The following is an 18,190-nucleotide window of genomic DNA, read 5'->3' on the forward strand; positions in this document are numbered from 1 at the left end:
TTACACTACAGAAAATTCATAATATCATAATAGAAAATTCATAATCCATATGAACATTATATTCAACTATCGTATTATGGATTTTATGTTATGCAATTATGAACTTTCTATTATGAGATTCATTATTGCATAATATTAAAAGAACATTCATAATGACAACAAGGAAAATTCATAATTACATAAAGGAACATTCATAATCAAATAAAGGAAAATTCATAACCTGACAAATACAATTCTCACAAAATCTAAATAGCATAAAATTCATAAGTACATACTGTAAATTCATAATCACATACAGGAAAATTCATAAGCACATAAAGGAAAATTCACAAGCACATAAAGGAAAATTCATAATATGACACATATAATTCTCATAAAATCTAAACAGCATAAGATTCATAAGTACATACTCTAAATTCATAATCACATAGAGGAAGATGCATAATGACATAAAGGAAAATTCATAATCATATAGAGGAAAATTCTTAATCACATAGAGAAAAATTCATAATCACATAGAAGAAAATTCATAATCTAACACATATAATTTACAATCTGAATATCATAAGATTCATAAGTGGAGCTAGAGCTTACCAATATGAATGTCATTGGTCTAGTAAAGAAGCTATTACTTTTCTTCCTGTACTGCTCGATGGACTTGATCAGAGAGTTGTAGGTGTAGCCACACCAGTTGTACTCCTTTATCTCATCAACATTAATCAAGGAGTTGAGGATTCTGTTGTTGCAGTAGCGTGTCTGAAATCCCCTCATCATGCACGAAACAGTCAAGACCATGAAGTCTCTCTTAAAGTCATCTCCAGAATCTCCCCTTTGAACTATGACATCTCCCATCTGGGTAGTGATTGGGGAACCAAGCTTAATATTCCATCTTTCCCTCCAGCTTTTCAAGAGAGCCCTGTATTCCGGTGTCCCCTGTTCATCATATTTTGGGGCCTCAACAACCTTCTTTTCTCCTCTTGGAATGCCAAGAGTGTACTCAACGTCCTCTTCATCAACTGTGAGCTTGTCGTTCTCCAACTTGAAATGTGTTTGGAAAACCTCAAAGTTGGCTATCAAATACTGGACTAATTGTGACTCATTTGCACACAATTGAAGGTCCAACAGGGCTCCAAAACCAATATCACGGACAGATTGTTTTTGTTCTGGCAGTAGTTGTTGTACAAGCCTAAACATGGTCTTTGGTCCCATCCGTGTGCTGAAGTAGGGAGTAGAACTCCCTTCTACACAATCACCTCCAATGGCTGTTTTGCCCCTATGTCTGTCATTTATCTGCTTTGATCTCTTTTCTCTAATAACTTCTTGCTCGAGCAGGTCATCAGACTGCTGCTGGGATGGTTGAGCAGCCTGTGAGTCAAGTACAGCCCTTGTTGTTCGTTTTCTCTTGTTTTTTGTTGTAGGTTTGACTGCAGTGTTTTGTTCAGCTGTCATCTGTGAGGGTTGTGATGGTTCTGCAGCTTGAGAGCTCAAGACTGCCTTTGTTTGTGAGCGTGTTCTCCTTCGTTGAGCAGTGTCCATTGCTTTTATTAAAAACGTTAGAAAGCAAGTAACTCATATACAACATATAATATAGATTGATGGAAAATATATTCCTTATTTCAGTAGAGGGGGGATGGGGAGTGCCGAATAAATCCAGCCATGCTCTACCGAAAAGAATATATTGTCCATCAAAATAACAGTTACACATAATTGATAATATAGTAACATAAAATTCATAATATCACAAAGAAAATTCATAATATCATAACAGAAAATTCATAACCTTAGAACAGAAAGTTCATAACTACAATACAGAACAGAAAATTCACAACTCACATTGTAGAATTCATAATCTCATATGAGAAAATCCATAATTCCATATTGTCCATCAATAACAGTCACATATAATTCATAGTATAGTAACATACAATTCATAATATCCCACAAAGAAAATTCATAACCTCAGAACAGAAAATTCATAACCCCAGAACAGAAAGTTCATAACTGCAACACAGAAAATTCATAACTACAGAACATAAAATTCACAACTCACAATACAGAATTCATACTCTCCTACGAGAAAATTCATAATCTCTAACAGAAAATACATAACCACATATAAGAAAGTTCATAACAGCAAAACCGTAATTTCATAGGCACAATAGAAAATTCATAATCTCACACAGAAAATACATATTTGCATGACATAAAATACATATTTGCATGACATAAAATACATAAGTGAATAAACGTTATGGACATTCAAAGCTTGCATAGAAAATGAATAAACAGCAGTAAAAACCATATACGAATCAATTCATAATGGTTAATCTACACATATATAATGCTACAGATATACATTCATAAGCTCATAACATTACATTCAAAATTCCATTTTAAAATTTCAAAATATGTACACGGAATACAAAAACCCTAAATCATAAACACACCATATACAAAATACCCGTAAGACAAGTGAAGCAACGTTGAGAATGAGCGATGGAGAGGCTGTCTCCTTTGATAGCTATGGGAGAACGCGAAGTTTTGTTCGAGAGATGCGAGAATGAGAAATGCGAGAACGAGAAATGCGAGAGCAGAGAGGAATGGCTGTGGAGCAGAGTGTTTGAGAGTGATCGAAGGAAATGACTGTGGAAGACGAAGTGAGAGAAGAGAGCTCGAGAGTGGAGTTCAGAGAGCAGAGTGATGGACGTTGCGTGGAGAGGAAGTGAAATGGTGTAGTGGGAACTGCAAACGCTATTGGCGCGTTTAATTTAAAAAAAAAAAAAAAATGAGTGGTGGGAGTTAACGGTGCCACTTACGGGCACCGTTAGTCCCACTCACTCAAAACGGCGTCGTATGGAACCGTGTTCACCAACCATGGTGAACACGGTTCCATGGCATAACAACTGAAAAGGAGGCATGCCTCTACAAAGACGCCATGGCCCCAAAAGTGAACCATGGCTCACAATGTCTAAAAGAATGTAATATGTACAAGGGTGGCCCAAAAGTGACCACCCCACAAACTATCAAAAGGCCCAAGTGCCTAACTCAAACATGGGCCATTCGGCCCTCCAAACAAAGAGGCCATAAGGCCCTCATCAAAATGAGCCAAGGCCATAAAACCTTGGCCATTCGGCCTCTATAAGAAAATGGCCATGCGGCCTACAACATAGGGCCCAGGGCCACAAGGCCATTAGGCTAATTAATTAAAGAAGCCCATCTATCAAATTTGAAAGGCCCAAGAGCCTAAGACCACATGGGCCGATTGGCCTCATCCCCTCCATAGATCATGCCACAGCTCCATCTCCTTCATAAGCCAACCGGCCTATTCCCCGTAGATCAACCTGGGCCATAGAAAACAATGCTCCAGGCTCACCATCATTAATTGATCCATTCTCATCAAATAAAAGGCCCAATTTGGTCCCAGATTGCCCATTCGGCCTTCATCTTTTTCCAAAATGCCTGATGCATCCATGTTTCATCATTTTTGCCTCATGTAACTCCAGAGTTTTTTGCACTTTTAGTCCCACAACTATAGTGGCACTGGCAGAATTGATCCATGACTTTTGAACCTTGCAATTTTAGTCCACGACTATTGATTTTTTTGCAAAAATGGTCCTTCCGGCCACTTTTCCGTCAAAATTTCACCGGAAAAAAAAAATTCTCTATTTTTAGTCGGGTTAAAATTGACATTTTACTTATCTCAAAAAATTAAAAGAAAAAAATTGATATTTGACTACATACAATATTACTGGGCTACATACTACTGCCCCAGGCGGCAGAGTACATGTACCACTCCAATGCTGCTGCCGGAGCCCGGGGAACGCCACGGCCGCTCCGCCACTTACTAACAGCCCTGCCTGCTCCAGGAACTCCGCCGCCTGGGGCAGTAGTATGTAGCCCAATAATATTGTATGTAGTCAAATATCAATTTTTTTCTTTTAATTTTTTGAGATAAGTAAAATGTCAATTTTAACCCGGCTAAAAATGGAGATTTTTTTTTTCCGGTGAAATTTTGACGGAAAAGTAGCCGGAAGGACTATTTTTGCAAAAAAATCAATAGTCGTGGACTAAAATTGCAATGTTCAAAAGTCGTAGATCAATTCTGCCAGTGCCACTATAGTCGTGGGACTAAAAGTGCAAAAAACTCTGTAACTCCATGACCCAGTCAGATTTCATTCCACTAACCCATCATTTTAGCTCCACCATCCTCCATGGCCCATCAAGAGCCACAACAGTGTTCCCAGCCACAGCTTCATTTTACCATTCCAGATTATCCCATGATTCAACAAGTCCACCATAAATGGTGGACTCCCTTGTGCCTCCCTTTTTTCATAAAGCATGAGATATCATTTTCCATAGTGGAATCTACCTCATGGCATCATTAGAGCTCCACTGAGTAAGCTTTGCTCTAATGATGCAAAATCCTCAAGTCAAACAGCATCAGAACCCCATCAGGCTTAGACCTTTCTTATTCTCATCTTGCTGCACAAAATCCATACATTCCAAAGTCCATTTCAGAACATGAGCTCACTCCAAGGACCATTTCAAATTTCAATTCTGCCTCAAGCTCTACCAATTAATCAACATGACCATTCCATTTCTGCATCACTCAGAATCCAACAAATCAAAGACTTTATATAAGGCACACACAAGACATCATTTCCCATGATAAGATCAGTCCCATGGCAACCATTCCCTCCACAAAAGCTTTGGCAAATGGCTGCAAACCCAGCATAGCATATCTTACCAACTCCATTCTTATTTTGCAGCTCAGAATTCAGAATGTACTGCCCTGATTCCCTTTATTTCATCCCAGCTTCAACTCCCAAATGAACCAGGCCCTGCTTGAGACATCATATCCCAGCAAGGGATCAGCCCCAAGGCAGAGGTATACCTCCACTCAATGAGCTTTAATATACCTCTGCAGGCTCTATTAGCCTCATCATATTCATCTGCAACCTCCCAGATCTTCAGCTCCATCTGTCTAGCAGGCTCATCAAGCAATCAGTAATAACCCCTCCCTCCATAGAGTTTAGAGCTACCACTGACCAAGCCTCATCTCCCAATTTGGGATCAGCTTGTAGCTCTCCACTGCAACAAGTCATCCCAGCGTAGTTGTTGTAGTAGTTTAATTATTTAGGTGAAGAAAGATTGAGCTAAAGAATTTGACAATTTCTTTTATGAGATGACTTATAAATTTTAGTATTACCTAATTTGAGCTAAATAATTATGAGATGGCTTATAAATTGCCTTAGAACCTAATTACTAAATAAAATCGAAAAGATAAGCCCTTTGTGAATTGAAATAGAAATAGAATTGTGTTGATATTTGAAAATTTAGGATTTATTTTGTATATATATATATATATATATATATATATATATATATATATATATATATATATATATATATATATATATATATATATATATATATATATATATATGTTGAATTTTAAGAATGAGTGTGGTTGCTGTAGTAGTTATTATTATAAAAATTTGTTAAAATAGTGTTAACAAATGTTTAACTAGGGTTATTATTATTTTAGATTGGCTTGTGATGGATAAAAGTTGGATTAAAGCTAATCGACTTAGTCAGGAATATGAATATGGAGTTAGAATTTTTTTACAGTTTGCAAAGAATAACCTTCCGAATAGGAATAAGAGGTTCTTCTGTCCTTGTACGAAATGTTGTAATTAGAAAAGGTTAGGTGAAGAGGACATATATGATGATCTAATCGTTAATGGGATTAATCCATATTATACACAATGGATTTGGCACGGTGAAAGCGATGTGGCTACAACATCTAACATGTATGTTGACAATGAATATGATGAGTCTGAAGATCGGTTGGATGAAATATTTCGCGATGTTGGAGAAGCGTTTACCAATCGGTCAAATGGGTTGGATGAATTATTGAATGATTCAAAACAACCTTTATGGCCAGAGTGTAGTAAATATACCCGATTATCTGCTGTATTAAAATTATTCAACTTGAAAGATGGGAATGGGTGGAGCAACAAGAGCTTTACTGCATTACATAAAATAGTAAATGATATGCTTCCAGATGGTAATGAACTTCCCAAGAGTACGTATGATGCCAAAAAGATGTTGTGTCCCATGGGTATGGGGTACAAAAAGATACATGCTTGTCCTAACGATTGCATATTGTTTAGGAATGATTACAAAGACTTGCATGCATGTCCAATATGCGGGGCATCTCGTTATAAAACAAGAGAGAGTGGTAAAGTACGTTTGAAAAGTCCACCAGCTAAAGTTTTGTGGTATCTCCCAATTCTTCCAAGATTTAAGCACATGTTTGCAAATCCAAGTGATGCGAAGAACTTAACATGACATGCAGATGAAAGAATTTCCGATGGCAAGCTTCGACACCCGGCCGATTCTTCTCAATGGATAACATTTGATAATGTATTTCCTGAATTTGGCCACGAGTCGAGAAATCTTAGACTTGGACTTTGTACTGATGGTATTAATCCCCACAGGAACCTAAGTAGTAAGCATAGCTCGTGGCCAGTTATGTTGATAATTTATAATCTACCCCCGTGGTTGTGTATGAAACGCAAATACATATTATTATGCTTGATGATTTCTGGGCCAAAACAACCAGGTAGTGATATAGATGTTTTTTTTGGCACCTTTGATTGATGACTTGAAGCAATTATGGGATGAAGGTGTGTTAGTGTTTGACGCATACCGGAAGGAGACTTTTAAGTTGCATGCAATGCTTTTTTTGCACAATCAATGACTTTCCAGTTTATGGAAACTTGTCTGGATATAGTGTCAAAGGTCATAAGGCATGCCCCATATGTGAAGATAATACCTGTTATCATCAACTTGTTCATAGTAGAAAGACTGTATACATGGGGCATCGGAGATTTCTTGATAAATTTCACCCTTATCGAAAATTAAAAAAGGCATTCAATGGGGTACAAGACTATACAGATGCTCCACAACCATTGACTGGGAATCAAGTTTATGAACGAGTTGAATGCATCAATGTTACTTTTGGTAAGACTCAAAAGCTTCAATCTCAAAGAGGTAAGAGGTCAAAATATAATGTTGAGATACCTACAAATGAGAAGAGTCCGTGGAAAAAGAAATCTATATTCTTTGATCTTGCATATTGGAAGACACTAGATGTGAGACATAGTATTGATGTGATGCATGTGGAGAAAAATGTATGTGATAGTCTTGTTGGAACTCTTTTAGACATAAAAGGTAAGACTAAAGATGGACTCAATGCTAGATTGGATTTGGTTGAAATGTGTATACGACCTACATTAGCTCCACGTTGCGGGGATAAGAGAACATATTTGCCTCCGGCTGCTCATACTTTATCAAGAAAGGAGAAAATAAGTTTTTGTGAGTGTTTACGTGGAGTAAAGGTACCACAATGGTATTCATCAAATATCAGTAGACTTGTTAATATGCAAGATTTAAAGTTGGTGGGGTTGAAGTCTCATGATTGTCATGTCTTAATGCAACAACTATTGCCAGTGGCTGTTAGAGGCATATTGCCTAAAAAGTTGAGATATACCATCATAAGACTTTGTTTCTTTTTCAATGCAATATGTGGGAATGTTGTTGATCCAGACAAATTAGATGAATTGCAAAATGACATTATTGTTACACTGTGTCAGCTAGAGATGCACTTTCCACCTTCATTTTTTGATATCATAGTTCATTTGCTTGTGCATTTGGTGAGAGAGATCAAACATTATGGTCCAACTTATTTGAGGTGGATGTACCCATTTGAACGGTACATGAAAGTATTAAAAGGTTATGTTAGGAACCGATATAGGCCGGAAGCATCTATAGTTGAAAGCTATGTTGCAGAGGAGGTTACTGAGTTTTGTACAGAATATTTGGCAGGGGTAGAGGCTATTGGTGTTTCTAATAATCGATATGAAGGAAGAATTGCTGGGAAGGTACTCGAGGAGTCAAAGTGAAGACTATGCCTCGTGAAGATGTTGAGGAGGCACACTTGTACATCTTGCATAATACAAGTGAAGTCGAAACGTATTTAGATGAACACAAGGCATTGATTAGAGAGCAAAATCCCAGAAGGACAGACATGTGGATTGTGGGCGAACATAATCGAACTTTTATTCGTCGGTTCAAAAATAAAGTTATTGAAGAGAATAATGTTTCTGAAACTGTTTCATGGTTAGCACATGGTCCTGGTTTGGATGTCATATGGTATAATGGATATGACATTAATGAGTTTTCTTTTTATACAAAAGCTCAAGATGAAAAGAGCACTATGCAAAACAGTGGAGTTACTTTGGTTGCAAATTCAATGCATTTCAGTAGTTTGAAAGATACAAATTCTGTGTTTGCAGAGTTGTCATATTATGGTGTGACTGAAGAAATATGAGAAGTTGATTATGTTTTCTTTAGGGTGCCAGTGTTCCGATGTAGATGGGTAGATAATAAACATGGTGTAAAAGTTGATGAATTAGGATTTACACTTGTAGATTTTAATCGCGAAGGGCACAAAAATGAGCAGTTCATAATGGCATCCCAAGCAAAACAAGTCTTTTATATTAGTGATCCTTGTGACAAAAACTGGTCAATTGTTCTTCATGGAAAGAGACAAATTACTAGAGATGAGAATGAAGATGTTAGTTTTGATATTGAGGAAATACCACCATTTTCTTCAAGTTTATTGCCCACTATTATTGATAATGAGATAGATGAAGTACATGCATTACGAGATGATCATCATGAAGGGATATGGGAGAATTGATTATTACATGTAATGCCCACTATTTATTTTGTTTTTTAGTTTTCTTATTGTAGTACTTCTATATATTCTAATAATTTTTGTTTCTAAATAGGCGTATGGATTCAGCAAATGGTGATGGTACTACACAAGGTACTCATACTACTCAAAGTAGTAATACTAGTTCTAAGACGAGGGGTGCCACTCGTATGCAAAAACTCATTCTGCAGCGTTCTACTTTGGGGAAACACCACATTGAGCTTGATGGATTGGAGCCTGTCTACGGGCCAGAAGGCAGTGCATTTAAAAGTTATGTTGCATTAGTGGGACGAATCCATACTCCTATCACAATAGATGAATGGTCGAATGTCCTAGAAACTATTAAGAGTACTATTTGGAAACAAATCCTGGTAACTTTTAATTTTTTAAGATTTTGATTTATTCATAAAGTTTCTATAATTACATTTCTAACTAATAAATAATTTTGTTTTGCAGAATACTTATGATATTCCCGACACAACTGATATGAGGAAAGAATGGATAAAATATGTAGGTGATCGGTGGAAAGATTTTAAAGCAAAATTGGTGAGCAAGTTTATATACGGTAGTTTTGCAGGTATGAACCCATGTAAAAAATATGACTTCATTGAACAAGAGACATGGGATGAGTTTGTAAAGTCGTATACAGGTCCAGAATATGAGGTATCATTATTATTCTATCAATATTTCGAACATAAACTCTATCATTATTATGAGGGACATGGAAATAGTTTGATTAATATTTTGTATTTATATAGGCAAAAAGAAAAAAATATCAAGACATACAAGCTAAGAATCTTCATCCACATCTTTTAGCTCGAGGAGGTTATAAAAGGTTGGAGAAGATGATGATGGATGAGAAGTTGAAAGAAAAACAAGCATGTGCTGATGCAGATCCGTCGTATACAATGAGTCCTCCAAGTCCTCCACGTAGAGCCAAAAAGTGGAAGAAAGCAAGAATTGACAAGTCAGGAAATTATCGCACTGAATCAACAAGATTGGTGGCAGAAAAAATTATAAGTAAATATGTTGTCAGTTACTAAAGTAATAGTAATTATTATTGAATAATTTTTATATATGTTATGATGCTCTTGAGTTCCAAATTTCTCAAGGAGAATTTGTTGAGGAGGGAAGACAAGATTCATTGACTGTTGCATTAGGTACTGATGAGCATTCTGGATGTGTTAGAGCCATGGGAAGAGGACATGGCTTCAAAAGTGTATTTGACCATGCAAAACGTCGCCAAAAGACTCCTGAATATGTTCAACGATTGGTTGATGCTGCTGTTGATGCACGTCTTGATGCTGCTGTTGCACTAGCGCTAGAAAAACAAAATCAGCAAAATATTGCTAAGCATGAGGAATTGAGTCAACGATTAACTGATCAATTTGAGGCACGCATGACTCAGATGATGCTACAATTTAGTTCTCTGCAGACTCATGTTCACCAATCTGTATAATCAAAGCAGGGGAATGACGTATGTGTCGATGCTGAGCTACCATCTCGAAGTGACAAAGCTAGTTCCCCGGACCCTTTTAGTAATTTACCGGCTGTAAGTATTCGTTTATAGTTAATCTTATTATTATTTTCAATAAAATTTTATATGAATCTTAATTAAAAATTAATGCAGTTAGGGGCACGATGTCAATTATTCTTAGAAGATCCAATTAGATGGCCAGTGGCATATGGGATAGCTTACAGTGATGGACAGGTTCATGGGGTTGTACTGGATATAAATGATGTGAAGGTGAGCGTAAATGAAGTTAGTGATCCAAGTGCACATGTACCAATCCCCACCAGTGAGGTTCAGCTTGTAGGTGATGCAATTCAACACTTTATTACTTGGCCAAAGAAGCTGGTAGAGTTATGTACTGAAGCTGATGCGGTATGTACACTGAAAATATTTTTATTTTAAAATAGTAAGTAATTTACTTTTAAAATAATAATTCTTACTTGTATTATAATTCACAGTCAAAAAAAGAGACCAAATTGACTTTTCAATCGGGTGTGCAATCCGTACATCAACAATTCACTATAGTTGATCCAGATTCTTTGACTGATGAAAGCAAAAATGCCTTTTCAATAGCTCGCCGTTTTGAACACCATCTTGTGGTCCATGTGGCTCGTGGTATTATGGGCAACATTGACTATGACTTGCACCTTGCAAGTGATGAGATAATGCATTTCTTAAAAATGGAGACCATCGATGTTTCTCTAGTTCAGTTCTTTATGAGCTAATAAGTTCTTTAGTATTATTTATTCATAATAGTTGTATATTTATATAGTTGGTAATCTATATATAATTGGTTGTGTTTGTGAATATGGATATTTACATTAGTTTTGAGTTGGCATAAAAAAACATGTATGGCTTCCTAGATCCATATCGGATTCAACCACAAATAAATAATATGGAGGACAGAAAATCGTATATAAATGCCACCATGCAGTCTGGGAAGAAATTTGTATACTTAGCCCCATATGTTCTCAAGTGAGTATTAATTACGTTTTAAATAAAAATACTTAAATATAATATATTTTTATTATATATTATAGTCACTTAAAACTAATAAATATTTATTTCTAGTGAGCATTGGATGTTGATGGCGATTTGCCTGGACTAAATGAATTTTTTTGGTTTGATTCACTTGGTCATGGACCGCGTGAAGACATTAAACATATAATGGAAACGTATGTAAATTTATATAATTAATTAATAGTTATCATTAAACTAGTGATGCCAAGTATTTATATATATTTTATGTCTTATATTAATAGGTGTATGACTGCAACAAACATGATGAGTGGAAAGAAACAAAATCGTTCACCAAAATGGACTATATGTTCGGTAAGTACTTCATTCACTTTGTAAAACATGCAAACTTATTGTTTTTTATTAATTTATTTTAATTTTATTGTAATTCAAATGTAGTGTGCTATACAAAAAGGAACCACCGAATGTTGTTATTATGTGATGAAGTTCATGTTGGAAATTGTTTCCAACAACCTAAGCAAAGGAATGGATAAGGCAAGTAATTTCATAATATATTTATTTTCTTCAAATGTTTAAAAATACTTGCTTATTTATTATTTTTATTTCTTTTGAACTTTGTACGCTTTGGAAAGACAAGGAAGATTGCCCTACAACAAACAAGAGATTGATGAAGTTAGAGACAAATGGTCTAAGTTTCTTATTGATGAATGGGTTAATAAAACGCTTCTTAGTTGATACTTTACGTTTAAAATTAGTTTATGTTTATTGGCTTAATGTTTAGTAGTTTTGCTGAATTGTGTTACTTATATTAGTTTTATGTTTAGTAGCTTGAATTAGTTTAATGAATTGTGTTCTTTATATTAGTTTCATGTTTAATAGTTTGAATTAGTTTAATGAATTAGTTGATGTTGAATATTAAATTGCTAGCTGCGCAGGATCTGAAAATTGATACAGGTTGGGGTAGAAACCATAAAACAAATATATATAAAAAAAAAATACGACGTCGGCTTTTAGGGTAAAGCTGGCGTCGTATAGTTTTTAAAAATTTAATTAATTAACATACGACGTCGGGTTTTAGGTAAAACCCAACGTCGTATGTTAATTATTTAAAAAAAATAAATAAATACTATACGACGTCGACTTTTACCTAAAAGCCGACATCGTATGTTAATTATTTTCTTAAAATAAATAAATAAATACTATACGACGTCGGCTTTACCCTAAAAGCCGACGTCGTATGTTAATTAATTTAATTTAAAAAAACATACGACGTCGGTTTTTTAACCGATGTCGTATCATTTACTTACTACGTCTTTAAAGTCGACGTCGAAAGATAACCGACGTTAAATGGCGTATTTTAACCGACGTTAAAATCGTTCTTTGTCGTAGTAATCAACAAATCAAATCCAATCCAAATCAAAGCAATCTAAGAACTCATCATCATTACAAGGATTGCAAACACAAGATTAAATCTGAAATAATAAACAAGGAAGAGATGTTACCCAAATCTTCAATCTATTGCGCAAGCATCCAAGAGAAATTGTAGAACAATGAGTGTAGATCTTCAAGGAAATGTAAATCTAACCTAACCCTAACCTAAGAGACCTGAATATGAGAGTAAAAGAATGGGAAAAGAAGTGTCTTCAATGATCCCCTTACAAGCCTTTAAATAGGCTTAAAATATGAAATTTCATTTAAGTGTCCCGTCTACGCAATTCGCAACGCAGGTTGTGAGCTGCGTGGAATTTTGTGGAATTTTTGCCTGAAATTAGAGTTGTAGTCCTTGAAAATCCCAAACCATAGCCACTTGAATCACCTCATTTGGACACTCCTAGCTCAAGATATTATAATTTTATCGAACTATCGCCGGAATGCCTTGAAAATGACAATATTTTGCTATTTTCCTACAAAGACAATAGAATTAGTCCTTAATCCTAATTTCTATCAAATTAAGCTATTTAAGAATGAATTAGGCATAAATGACTCCAATTATAGCGCAATTTGCCTATTAAACACCCTACAAAACATAACATAATTGGCACTTATCAAAGTCTTTCCTTTTGCTACTAAAACTTCTTTGCAGGATCTATCTTTTTCTCAGTATGCACCATGGGTAAAATCTGTTCTAAGCCACAACACCGCTGCCTCGGATCCCGTGCCCAATGATTTTCTGCCATAACCGCCGCTGCCAACCGATTCCGTGACAGCCTCAGATCCCATGCAGTCCGCCTCCCCTCCGGATAATTCAGTGGAACCGGCTCGACGGCAACGAGGTCGCTCATGTGGGTGGTCCACCAGACCAAATGTCCGTACTCACTTTATGGCAACTCGCAGTAGGTCGGAGGCTCCTCTTTTGGATCTAGCGGCTCAAGTATACCCTACGGAACCCACATGTCACTCTCAAGCTGTTAAATATCCTGAGTGGCGTGAAACCATGTACCAAGAATTAAATGCTCTCCTACATAACCAGACATGATCTCTAGTTCCACCCACCTTCGGTATGAATATTATTGGCTGTAAATGGGGTTTTCATACGAAAAGGAAGGCTGATGGTACTATTGAGAGGAATAAAGCCAGGCTGGTAGCAAAGAGCTTCAATCAGGTTCCAGGACATGATTTCTTCGACATTTTCAGTCTAGTGGTAAAGCCTACAACGGTAACACTTCTATTATCTTTAGCTTTATCATCTGGATGGGCTATCAAGCAGCTAGATGTTCATAATGCCTTTTTGAATGGTAATCTGGCTGAAACAGTTTATATGAAGCAACCCCCTGGGTACATTGATGCTAACTTCCTTAATCATGTCTGTCTGTTAAAGAGATCTCTATATGGGTTAAACCAAGATCAGATAGCTTGGTTTAATCGTCTACATACGTTTTTACTATCAGTTGGTTTTCAGACATCCAAAACATATATCTCTTTGTTCTATTACTCTAAAGATTCTGCCTTGGTTTATCTACTGATTTATGTGGATGATATACTTGTAATGGGGAGTGATTAGGCTCTAATATCTCAACTCCTATCTAAACTGTCTGCAACATTCAAAATTAGAGATCTTGGTGAACCAAATTTCTTTCTGGGCATTGAAACTGTTAAGAGTAACGATGAGATTATAATGTCTCAGTAACGGTACGTGAATGATATTTTAAAACATGCTGGAATGACAGACTGCAAACACCTTTCTACACCTATATCTATTTCAAAAATTGTTCCCCTTCAGTGCAGATCTATATGATGACCCCACGCAGTACAGGAGTCTAGCTGGAGCATTACAATATCTCACTGTCACACGACCTGATTTGTCATTTGCACTTAATCAGCTATGTCAACACATGCATGCCCCCACCACTTCGCACTAGGAGCAGCTCAAACTTGTACTTAGGTATGTTAAGGGAATAGTTGGCTATGGACTACACATACAGCGGTGTGCTTCAAAGGAGATTCATGCCTTTTCTGATTCTGATTGGGCTAGTTGTCCTGAAGATCGTAACCCCACAAGTGGTTTTGCAGTGTTCTTGGGTAATAGTCTTATATCCTGGGTTTGTAAGAAACAGAGAACTGTTGCTTGATCGTCCACTAAGACCGAATACAAAGCTCTTGCGGATGTTTGTGCTGAGGTTCTATGGATTATGTCGTTGCTTCGTGAGATATAGGTGCCAGGTATTTCTGTTCCAAAACTATGGTGTGATAATATAAGTGCTACCTATATATGCGATAATCTAATCTTTCATGCACGCACCAAGCATGTGGAGATTGATTATCATTTTGTACGAGATAGAGTAGCTTAAGGTGATATTCAAGTCAATTTCATCTCTACAAAAGATCAACTTGCTGATATATTCACGAAAGCTCTACCTGGGCCTAGATTTTTTTCACTTTGAGACAATCTACAGGTTACTAGTATACACTGTGTTTGAGGGGGAGTATTAGGACTCTATGTATCCGAGTCTGTTTAGAACTTCTTATCCTTGTCACTCTGTGACTCTCTATTGTATATATTCACATAATCTAATCTCATTGTAACTAACGTTCAATTAATACAATTCAATCAATTCTCATCCACATGTCACCTCATTATACAATCCACCATATATGTCTTTAATGCCTTATCAACTTTCTTACTATATCATTGAGTGTCTCTCGTGTGTGTGTCTATATATATATATATATATATATATATATATATATATATATATATATATATATATATATATATATATATATGGGCACGCTCTAATGCGAATAAGTGTCCAGGAGAGAAATAAGAACCATGTACAGCTGTCCAAATCAACGAATCAGATGCAATTTTAAAAAAAACGATGCGGTAGCATTTTCGTAAATAACTCAAACTTTGGTACGAGTAAATGTCCTATAAGTGCAAGTAGCTGGTGCACATTTGCTAGTAAAAAGTGCAAGTAAAATTACTTACAAGTACACCTAATTTCACTTACAAGTGCAAGTAATTTACCTTGTTAACATTCGTGCACCTAGGTGCAACTAATTATAACGTTATGTGAACTTAGTATTGATGCTCAATGTAAATTTTATTTGCACCTATAATACATTTTACGTGCACTTGTAATACATTTTACATGCACTTAGGTGTACTATATGAAACTGCTACTTGCACTTCGATGTTCAATTATTTACGAACACGTGAATGGATGTCATGCGTTTTGAGTTCTTTTATGGACGACCATTCTCATTTGAGCGGGATCCTATATATATATATATATATATATATATATGTGTGTGTGTGTGTGTGTGTGTGTGTGTGTGTGTGTGTGTGTGTGTGTGTGTGTGTGTGTGTGTGTGTGTGTGTGTGTGTGCGCGCGCGTGTGTATTTATTTATTTATTTATATACACACACAAGCTATTATACGCACTAAGTGCGTAGAATAATGCTCAACAATTTATCATTGATAAAGTATAAAGAAAATGTTTGTTTTGTAATTTCTTATGGATATGCACAACATTTGGATATGACCAAGAGCTACCAATATGTAGCTTTAATTTTTAATATATACTTTGTAGCTAATTTTTTATAGTAAGGCTTTTGAACATATGACAAAACCGAATATATTATTCCAAATGTATAAAAACTATATATGGGTACTGTTAGAAATTTATATAGTAAATTTATGTTTGATGATTTTAAACATTTATTATTAAATTTAAATAATATTTTTAAATACTATTTTGAGAGTTGTGAAGTTGAAATATTATTTTAAGTTCATAGAAATTTTATTTAAGTTGTTTATTCTATTTGGGAAACAAATCTTTTGATTTTAAAGAGTCTCATGATGAGAGATCAAGAGTATAATCTACTGAAGATTTTGGAAGAATAGTTACATCAATAAAGTTGAACTCAGAAGGTTGAAATCAAAAAGTAAATTCCGCCGACACGATGAAGTAGAACTCCCTAATTCTCTCTCTCCTCTGGAATTTTACAGAGCCCCGTTCCCGCTATTCCGTTCTCGTTTCTGCCTCCATTCTTGACGGAAAATTAAAAAAGTTCCTCATTTTTGTCCCTACGGAAAATTTGGCGGGGACGAAAAATCCCCATGCCGATCAATTCATAGTCAACATATCAAATTATTCCAATTTTAAAAAATAAAAATGAAAAAAGTAAAATCCATAAGTCCTAATAGGCACTAACTACAAATAGTTTTATTCAAACTAATACAATTTACGTAATTATGTTTAATTACATATATTCTATGTAATATTCAATAATCAATATACACAGTACTACACAACAATGAATTATGTAATTAACTAATTATCTTTAATCCAACAGTACACAGTATGTGATTAACTCAATATATTGTAATATCATTATATCAACATGCAATACACCGTATATGCGTTATACATAGTACACAGGGTTGAGCGATTGAGAACTTAGCAAAATTGCGACAGGCAGAAGGAAATTCTATAATAATCTATATCTAATTTCTAATTCCTATATATATATATATATATATATATATATATATATATATATATATATATATATATATAAAATTTGGGAATGGGGCGGAGCGGGAAGGGGTATCTCCTTCTCGTCTCCGTCCCCACCGGAAAATTTCACAAATTCCTGTCCCCGTCCCCGATCCCCGAATTTTTTCCCCGTCCCCGTCCCCAAGGGACGGGGCACATTGCCGTTGCCTTTGTGAAGCAAGTAGATCGGAGGCGGCGTCCGATCATCTTCCCCTGCTGTCATATCCACCGCAGATAACATCCACCTTCACCGTTTTCTGATCTCCTCTATCACCACCGCTACCGATCGTTACTCCATTATTTTCACACTGTACTGTTGTTTCCCTTTGCTTTGTTTTACTAGTTTAATTTTGTTTGCAGTTTTTGTGTTTTTCTTCTCGTTGTTTTGACGAGTTTCTTCCTCTCGTTGACTTGGCGAGTTCTTTTTCATAAAGCGTGAAACGATAAAACTGGTCATGGCGTATGTGAATCTCATCCTAGGTGACAAACATTCTTGAAAAAGAGACTCTTCTGAACTATGATATGCAGTTCAGCCCGATGGAGATATTGTCAATGGATAGAAGAATGGAAATAGATACTCAAGTGGTGTGCAAGACTATTCAACCAGTGTAAGTCGTGGGTACGTTTGACCAAATCATTAAAGAAGCTTTAAGTTCCTCCAAAGAATTCAACTTCAATTTTGTGAAATAGTCTGCGAACCAAGTTTTCAGTAGGATTGCTAGGGAAGTTGTTTCTATGTCTAACTGTAAGGAATGTTTCACCATTCCATGGATCTTTATTGTAAACGTTTCAGTATATCATTAATGAATTGTGATTTTTATTTTCAAAAAAAAAAAAAAAAAAAGAGTAGAACTCCCAATTATTGCAAGAACATTTTCTTAGGACATATCACCATATCATGTAAAATTGAG

At 35.7% G+C, this 18,190-nt stretch overlaps 1 long non-coding RNA gene across 1 annotated transcript; it reads left to right on the forward strand.

Annotated features, from left to right (window-relative positions):
- The first annotated feature begins 787 nt into the window (after window positions 1-787).
- LOC109148717 lies at window positions 788-17,904 on the forward strand. Its single transcript, XR_002048846.1, has 3 exons — window positions 788-798; window positions 7,379-7,389; window positions 17,813-17,904. It is a non-coding gene; the product is annotated as an uncharacterized LOC109148717 (long non-coding RNA).
- Window positions 17,905-18,190: the final 286 nt, after the last annotated feature.

This window comes from Ipomoea nil, unplaced genomic scaffold (assembly GCF_001879475.1).
Source record: "Ipomoea nil cultivar Tokyo-kokei standard unplaced genomic scaffold, Asagao_1.1 scaffold2144, whole genome shotgun sequence".
NCBI lineage: Eukaryota > Viridiplantae > Streptophyta > Magnoliopsida > Solanales > Convolvulaceae > Ipomoea > Ipomoea nil.